Source organism: Myotis daubentonii, chromosome 10 (genome assembly GCF_963259705.1).
Source record: "Myotis daubentonii chromosome 10, mMyoDau2.1, whole genome shotgun sequence".
In the NCBI taxonomy this organism is placed as follows: Eukaryota; Metazoa; Chordata; class Mammalia; order Chiroptera; family Vespertilionidae; genus Myotis; species Myotis daubentonii.
In genome coordinates, this window is record NC_081849.1 from 56,206,379 (window position 1) to 56,215,840 (window position 9,462).

General features: G+C 40.5%; 1 protein-coding gene across 2 annotated transcripts in view; it reads right to left on the bottom strand.

Annotated features, from left to right (window-relative positions):
• DGKB (diacylglycerol kinase beta) overlaps positions 1–3,347 on the bottom strand; it is a 524,454-nt gene extending 521,107 nt beyond the window's left edge. For both annotated transcript variants that reach the window (XM_059712461.1, XM_059712459.1), the window contains exon 1: positions 3,027–3,347. The gene's annotated coding sequence lies outside the window, so the exon portion shown is untranslated. The remainder of the gene's footprint in view (positions 1–3,026) is intronic.
• Positions 3,348–9,462: the final 6,115 nt, after the last annotated feature.

A 9,462-nucleotide genomic window follows, 5' to 3' on the forward strand; every position in this document is an offset into this window, starting at 1 on the left:
CCCAGACTGGTATGATTTCTCAAGCACTCTCAACAATAAACTCCCTGAACTTGATCTATAACAAAATGAGGTGGCGAAGTGTTAGCCTAGTCACACGTAGGGGCTAATCCCAGCCCACCATTGACTAGACATCTTGCTTTAGGCCAGTGATGGTGAACCTATGACACGCATGTCAGAGGTGACACGCGTGTCAGAGGTGACACGCGAACTCATTTTTTCGGTTGATTTTTCTTTGTTAAATGGCATTTAAATATATAAAATAAATATCAAAAATATGTCTTTGTTTTACGATGGTTTCAAATATCAAAAAATTTCTATATGTGACACGGCACCAGAGTTAAGTTAGGGTTTTTCAAAATGCTGACATTCCGAGCTCAAAAGGTTTGCCATCACTGCTTTAGGCAGTTTGCTTATTCCTCTGGGGTTGAGTTTCTTATGAATGAGAGAGAAAGGCATCTCCGTTATCCCATACAGACAAGACATTCAAAGTGTTTAACCCAGTTCCAGCCAAGAGTGCACTCGCAATAACTGGGCACTAGTCATGCATTGAGTGGCAAATCATACATGCAAATAACCCCAGGAGCTATCAAGGAGTTGAATTTACTTCATAGTTAATACCCAAGAGTGAGCAGGTGCAGGGGATTCTCACTTGAGGTAAGATTTTGTGTTGTTGCTTTGCAAGAGAGAGAGAAAGGGGCAATTGGAAGTGGCTTCTTTAAAATTTTTGCCTCGAGCTTACTCTAGGCAAGTGCTCCTAGGCTAAGAGGTATTACTTTTAAAAGGATACTGCAAAGTAGCATGCCTACATAAGTGCAGTTCTGTTTCTGAAGTCAGCCAGGAGGAGAAGCATTTAGATAGGATATTCTTAGTGTCATTCCAAGTGTCTATGTCAGCATCATCGTCATTATTAGTAGGCAGAATTAGATTGAGGGACCAGAAATTATCTCAGTCTGGCTAGTCTGGCTTCAAGTACATATTCCTTCTTTCAGTGGTGTACAAGGAAAACCAGGAGTCATAAAATACTTGTCCAATTCAGACACTACCCCAGCAAACCTTACCAGTGGTTTAAACCTTAAAATAATTGTTCCATTTCCAAAATGGGTTTGAAAATCTTCTCAGACATAACATGAGGTTTGCCTACCATTAAAACAACCAAAAGTATGAAGCAATGTAAGTCCCAAAACTCAAACTCCACCTACCTAATTCTCTATCTTAAAGAAATTCTGATAAATTCCTATTCAAACCAAATTCCTGTCAATTCCAATCATGCTCTCAGCATGATTTTTCTTCTCTTTAGCTAAATACTCAAGGTGCAGGTAAATGACCTGCTCTAGGGTATCAAGGGACTGCCTACAACTTGCTCCAACTATATTCTTTGAGTTTTTATGTAGATATTTTCTTTTCTTTTTTATTGCTGTCTGAAAGTTTTAGCTGTCCTCATACATGAACTATCATAAAAAATATATTCCCTGAAATATATATTTACTCAGTGACTTGCAAATTCATATGCCGAGTTTTCACACTGAGAAATTATGTGTTTATGTGGGATGAATTGCCTCTAACAAATTGGATATTTCAACAATGGCGGAAATATTATATCTGGAGATACCCGACATGAGTAGGCAAAGTAATGCATTACATTCAGGATATACTATTTTTATTAAAATAATGAAAATTAGGTAGGTTAGAGAAAAAGGTAACACAATTTAAAACAAAAATAATAGGATAAGAGTGATTCTTAGTTTCCTCTTTTCTATTGACAGAGAATTTCAGAAGCACATACTTTGCATTTCACAATAGTTATTTCACAAGTTTTGATACCCCTTTATCCTATAGAAGTTTTGGTAGCATGTTTAAGTATCCAGCTTAAAACTGCCTACTAGTTTGGATAACCTGTTTTTCTTTTTTTCATAATCTTTCTTGGAGAAGACTATAATAATACAGTAATTTCTTCAATGATCCTACAACTCACTCTAACAGTTTTTCCATAATATAGCCTTTCTGCTTGAGGAATTCATTTAATTTTTCTTCATTATTAAAATCTGGTCAGTGTAAAAGAGGACTGACTAGATACTCCAAGTTTTTTAAATTCATTATTTATGGTTTTCCTGATAGAAAAGACCCTTGGTGTTTTGCTGGCATGCACATTTGCTTTACAATGGGCTGGCCCTGGCTGACCTATTTTTACCTTCTTTTAGAAGAGTTGGTTATCTGCAGCTGGAGCAACCAGTTGAGGTTGTTTTTTAAAAGTTTTTAAAACCTTCGTTTCTTTCTTTTCTTTTTTTTTCTTTTTTTTTTTTTTGCCAGTGCACACAATGCTTCCTAGTTCTAAGAATAAAGTCATCAGTTAAAACCACAACTTTGAAGTCACAAGGAAGGGACCCTTTAGCAAGGAGAGGAAATCAGTGCAGTGGTGAGAAATCAGGGGAGCCCTGCACGGCCCACCTACCCAGGAGTATTTGAATGTTTATCATATCATCAGTGTCGCCCAGGCTGTTGCCTAGCAGTTATCTAGAGACCTACTTCACGTTTCATTCTGATTCAATAAAGTAAATCTAAGACTTTGGGGTTTTGTTTGCTGGCTTCTTTCTTTTACAGATGAGGAATCATTCCGCAAGGAAACTTCTCACAATTCGCACAGCCATTTGAGAGTCAAGGCCGGCCGGCCTCTTCGCCAATTTCCTTTGGAAAAGCAACTTGCACCCATTAGTAACTTTCCCGAGACCACTCTCGCCAGGCCATCCACAGCGCAGTGCCCGTTTCGTGGCCTCAGATCACAATGGACAGGGGGCTCTCTGCCTGACGCACCAACCAGGGCATCGGTCCGCAAATACCTGAGTACCCGATGGCAGCAGAACGAGGGCCAGCGCCAGCGTCGGGCAGGCAAACCCAGGTACCATCTCCCGGGGAAGCCAAAGCCCTGCTTTTCTAACTTTCCTGGCCATTTCTTCTCGGCTTCCCTTCCCCCACCCGCCTACCCAGAAGCCACTCCAACTGCTACCCTACCCACGTCGAGTTGAACTTACTGCAGCGCGATGCAGGCGAAGGCTGGGCGCATCTCGGCGGCGGGAGCAGCGGCTGCTCCGGGAGGAGCGGGGACTAGCCAGCTCCCGGGATCCTTCCCATTGACACGCCCGGCTCAGCACCAGCTCCCTCGCCGCTCCGCGTCCCCGGAGAAGTGGCGCTTCAAGAACTCCGCTCGCAGCATCTCCTCCTCCCTCCCACCCCCTCCCAGATCACAGGGCCGGTGCTAACTAGTGCCGGAGGAGATGGCAATCCAGTCCCAGCCCACCGCAGCGCAGGCTGCCCGCGGCTGCCAGCCCCCGAAAATTTGCAACTCAAAAGCAGCGGAGCCTGAAAGTCATCTTGGACATCCCCCTCACCCCCGCCTCCTTCCCCACCTCTCACTCCGCCCACTTCCCTCTGCTCCCGCGGCCACCTCCAGTCTCCCACTCGAGCTAGTTACCCGGAGGATGGCTGTGTGATCCACACCAACAAGCATCGCAGGGAAACGGCATTTGTCAGGGATGAAATACCTGTTGTCCGTGACTCATGCTGTTCTCGCGTCGCTTTGAGTCCTCGATTTACATCCAGACGCTCTGATATTGGAAATCTGGGGAGTGTGTGTGTGTGTGTGTGTGTGTGTGTGTGTGTGTGTGTTGAGGGGGAGGCGATCTGCGTGGCTGCCACAGCCCTGCCTCGCTCTGGCTGCCGCTGCTACTCTTGCCGGTGCAGCTCAGAGAATAATGAGACAGGGAGGCATGCTTTATAGCTGTTGAACTGCGGGACCCCTTGCAAGACGAGGCAGGAGACTGTGCAGGTAGGAGTGGCTATTGTTGGGACTTGAAGCTTCATTCAGTGCAATTACTGCCATTCAGGATACATTTCCCCTCGGACGGGAAACCTGATACCTGTCTGCTCTCTCTAACTCTAGTCCTTGATGGCTCATTGTTCGTCAATCACCTGCTTCACCCACTTCCAGTGACTGTAATAGCGGCACACTCTATTTCCACAGTTGAACTTGGTAACCTGAGAGCAGGTGACTAGAGGATCTGTGAAAAGAAAAAAGTAAAGAAAGGGGAAGCACTGGATATTAAAAGGGAAATTGTATGTATGTGTAACCAATCAGGGTATAGATAAAATGATCATTTTGAGTCCTGTGTGTAAAATAATGCATTGGGTTAATAAACTTAGAAAGGTAAACTATTATGCCTATTTTATAGAATGTGTACAAAACTAGTTATTAAAAAGTGCATTTACCAGCTTAAATATAGGGTATCTTCATATATATAACACCACTGTGATATATTTCAGTGCAATCATCTTTCTGTCAGCTATAAATTCCAGTGAAAACCACTGGTCACTGTTGTCCATGACTCGCTTTCTCTCCTTATTGGTTGCTCAGTCTCTGCCCTGATTTATCTCCAGTATATTCTCACATAAGATGATATTCAGTAGAACCTAAAAGTTAAAGTAGTTCTCAAAATCCCCAAAGACTAGAATACTTCTTAATGACGAATTTAATCTGCTCTAGCAATAGTTTTATTCATGTTATTTTCTTATTCTGTAATAGATTGGATAACCATGAAAAATTCCTCCTAAACATACACCACACACACACACACACACACACACACACACACACACACACACACACCTCTTAATTGAATAGAACTATTACTTCACTTTCAGCATTCAGTTGTCTGCGCTAAAAAGAAACTTAATTCCTTTTGACTTTATTTGCAATGCATGACTTTCATTATTTCTGTCTTGCTCTGAGCAATTTTCATTTGTGCCATATATTTTCCCAGGTGTTAGGGTTTGTGTAATCAGGGTTAAATTGGACAGATGTTAATGCCGAGAGACACCAGCCCCTGGAAAGATAACAGGGAACCCAGAAGAAAGTAAAGAACTCAGAAGGATTAATGCATCTTTCTCCTGACCTGTTTACATTAGAAAACCACTGCCTTTAGCTAAACAAAGGCCAGTTAATGTGCAAAGCATTTATCAGTTATCCAATAAATATCAATTTACCAAAATCAACCTAATGATAATTATGACAGAAAACACACAAGCTAATATTTTGCTTTAAAAATTGTACAATAGCCCTAGCCCGTTTGGCTCAGTGGATAGAGCGTCGGCCTGCGGACTGAAAGGTCCCAGGTTTGATTCTGGTCAAGGGCACGTACTTTGGTAGCAGGCACCTCTACAGTGGGAGGTGTGCAGGAGGCAGCTGATCGATGTTTCTCTCTCATCGATGTTTCTAACACTCTATCCCTCTCCCTTCCTTTCTGTGGAAAATCAATAAAATATATATTTTTAAAAATAAAAATCATACAATATATAATACAGTTCAAAAGTTATCCAGACATTTTTAAATGTCAAAATCCTAATAAACATGATGCCAAATAGCCACATATGTTTACCTCTTCATTTTTTTGGTCTGTTAAATAGCTATTATGCAACACACTATTAATATCACTAAAAATCTGAAAAGTAAGCCCGGCCAGTGTTGCTCAGTGGTTGAGCATTGACCCATTAACCAAGAGGTCACTGGTCTGATTCCCATTCAGGGCACATGCACAGGGTTGCGAGCTTGATCCCCAGTAGGGAATGTGCCGATCAATTATGTTTTATAAATGTTTCTATCTCTCCATCCATCTCCCCTCCTCTCTCTCTAAAAATCAATTAAAACATATTTTTTAAAAAAATCTGAAGAGTAACTGCACATTTTCATACTTATGTACAATACAATGTAAGGAAATAGTTAAAAGTAGTCTTGACCACTTAGAAATACATTCGATATAGAAGGTCAACTTAATCCATAGGTGATGTGATTTGAAGCTTATCGTGCCCCTCAAACTCATCCATTACTAAAATTACCAAAACCTGAAAATTCCATAGTTTAGCATTTTTGTTGTTTGTTTTGCCTTTACTTTTATTTTAAAATTCAAATATATTTAGAAAGAGCATTTATAATTTAAACATTCTTAAGAGAGGTTATTATATATGTTTATTACATATGAAAAAAGACACTAATCTACCAGTCTATGTTAAAAAGGAAGAAACAGGAAGTACTGAAGGAGTTGGCAATGGACATTAAATATAAATTTACTTGGCTTTTGAAAATTGCTTATAGCATTACTGAGATTTAAGAACACACATCCTTTTTAAACAAAATCACCACACAATTCCCATTTGGTAATGGAGGAAGAAAATTTTTAGTCAGGGACTGACCCTTAATCTCTGACTCTTCTAATTCAAGGTTTTCCATTTTGTGGGAAAGTTTACAAATTGTTGCTTTATAGTCCTGTGCTCATTTCTCTAAGATGCCTCTCTGCCACATCACTGGATTTTCAAAACCTATGGGGATCTTTGTATAATTAGTCAATGTCAAACAAAAGTGGTAAAAAAAAAAAAAGAACTTACTCTATAAATTCCCATTGATCAACAAAATCAATTTATGGGACTATAGAAAGAAATGACATCTTAATTTTCAATTAATACTTTTTTTTCATTAAAGCATTCATTCCCTGCCCTGATCAGTGTGGCTCAGTTGGTTGGAGCATTGTAACCTGCACCAAAGGATCATGGGCTCCATTCCCAGCCAGGGCACATACCTTGGACGCATGTTTGGTCTCCATTTGGAGTGTGTGTGAAAGGCAGCGGATTGATATTTCTCCCTCACATTGATCTCTCTCTCTCTCTCTCTCTCTCTCTCTCTCTCTCTCTCTCTCTCTCTTTCCCTCCCTCCCTCCCTTCCTTCTTCTCTCTCTAAAAACAATCGGTAAACATAAAAAATTAAATTTGCATTCTCTAACTAAATTATGTTTTTTAATGATACTTGTTCACTGAGAAAGAACCAAAAGATTGTAAGCTTTGTGATGGTAAAAGCCATGTTCATTTAGTTCGCTCGTGTAATTTTAGCATCCATCAAAGTTTATAGATTGTGGTAGGTGCACAGTCAGTAGTTTTTAAATAAAAGAGTGAATGAGTAAATGAATTAATCTCCGAATGCAGAACATAGGAAAGATAAGTGAGCTGGAAATAAGGATGTTTAAATTCCTCCAGTCCACTTTGCTAGTAAATAACTCTGGCACTTCAGAGAAATGACTCACTTCTTGTGGTCTCAAAGTATCCTTTCAGAACTATCAGAGACTCCACAAAACTTTGTAATAAATGTCTGTCCCAATACTTCAAAATGGTTTTCTACTATAAAAACCCAATCAATAAAATTCCTTAGAATCTCATTTCCTGAGCATTTTGCAAACCAATACCATCAGCATGTATTAATCACTAAGAAATGTACAGTTTATGCCACTTATTTCCAAATCTGCACCTAGGTTAGTGGGTACTGGACTAGATACTTAAAGAAACTTGTTACACAGTTATTTATGTGTATACTAGAGGCCCAGTGCACGAAATTCATGCACAGGTGTGGTTCCTAGGTCTGGCCAGTGATAGAAGCGTGAGCATCTGGCATGGAAGGGCAGGTTCCAGCTGACCTCTGGGCCCCCGGGCCCCTGCACAGCCCCCCTCCACCTGAGTCATCGGGCCCCGCTCAGCTCACCCAGACATTATGAAAATCTTCACCAACTTTGACTAAGTAATGAGAGGAAAGCACTTCCCAACTTAAGCAGACTGTTATATGAGAGCTTATTCACTAATTCCCCATTGATGACTCTGTAGATATAGACTGGGAGGTTAGGAGAGATCCAGAAAAGACATGACTTTATGTCACCACCTTTAAAAAGAGTAATAATTATAAAATCCTGAAATTGAATAGGCTGGTCAATGATTCTCTCTCATCATTGATGTTTCTCTCTCACTCCCCCTCTCTCTTCCTCTCTGAAATCAATGAAAATATTTTTAAATGTCTTCAATAAATTTTTAGATAATTAAGTAAAGGAGGCTCTGCCATTTGTAACAACATGAATAAACCTGGAGGGTATTATGCTAAGTGAAATAAGTCAGACAGAGAAAGACAAATACAGCATGTTATCACTTATATGTGGAATTTAAAACAAAAAGAGAGTAGAAAAGAGGCTGATAAAGAGTACAAAATTTCAGATATAAGATACATACTTCTGAGGATCTAATGTTAACATGGTAGTACAGTTGATAATACTCTTGTATAATTTCATTATGAAAGAGCATAAAACTTAAATATTATAAATAAACAAATAAAAGTGATGGATGTGTTAACTAGATGATAGAATCATATATGTGTGTGTATGTATGTGTATGTATGTGTATATATATATAATATATTTACATCATATATTATATATAAAGTTACCACAATGTACACTTTAAATATCTCACAATTTTACATGTTAAGTATACCTCAATGAAGATTAAATTTACAAAATTAAAGTAACTTTTCTGCTATCGTCCTGGTGGAGTTGAGAATGCAATTCCCATTGCTACCAGAGTCAGGTGATCTGGGTTTATGTCCCCCAGGTGGCATCTCTAAAAGCTGGGGCACCATTTGTGTGTACAAGCTCCTTCCAGAGAGATGCTGGTGACCTGGTTTTACCATGGTTGCGGACTGTAGGGAGAAGGCGGCAGAAGTGCCCTCTGGCTCCCCCTGGGCCGTGGAAGACAACAGCCAGTTCCTAGATATATGAAAATTAGAAGCCCAACTCTCAGGCAGCAGCTTGTAAAGTATGTAATCAAATCCCTTCCGAGGAAAGGCAGGGAGATGGGCATTTTGCCTGCTTCCTCTGTGCTGAGCCCGGGGGCGGGGAGAGGAAGGGAGGGAGGGATATTTGTGGCTGGTGCCCCTGTGCTCATTAAGAACTGCTTGTTTTCTATACTCCTGTAGGTCCTGTGGACACCCGCCCTTTTGGCTCTCAGAGCTAAGTGTTTGGGGAGCCCATCCTTGACTGGGCACTAGACACGTGTGTCAAACCTTTCTCTGTGCCAAGGTGGGGTTTTTGGGAAAGGCATGTCCGAGCTTTCCTAAATGCTTAGATGTGGATACTAGTATTTTCTCATCTGCCCAATATGTAGAATTCACTCGGCTGGTTTCTGGATTTCTCTCAGCTCTGTATGCAGCTGAACATTTGGTATATCCATGAGAGGAGGGAAGTTCAAAAACCTGCTCTGTCACCATTTGGTCTCTCTCAAAGTGAGAATAATAATAGCGCCTAGCCCATAGAGTGATTTAGAGAATTAAAAATTGGCACATTAAAGCACACAGTAGAAGAGTTCTGCATGTGTGTGTACACATGGTTGCCTATTCTCACACATGTATGCATATACGTGTCCATGCACGCACACACACATGTGGATTAGCAGTTTTTATGACTATTACCTCTCTTCTTCATTGGAGTAAAAATTTCTAAGGTTAATGTTTAAGCACATGACTTTCCATTTTCTTTTTTAAACCGAATGATGTTGGCAGATGCTGCATGATTCACTTAAGGGCAGCAAACATATTGCTGACCCAAGAGATGA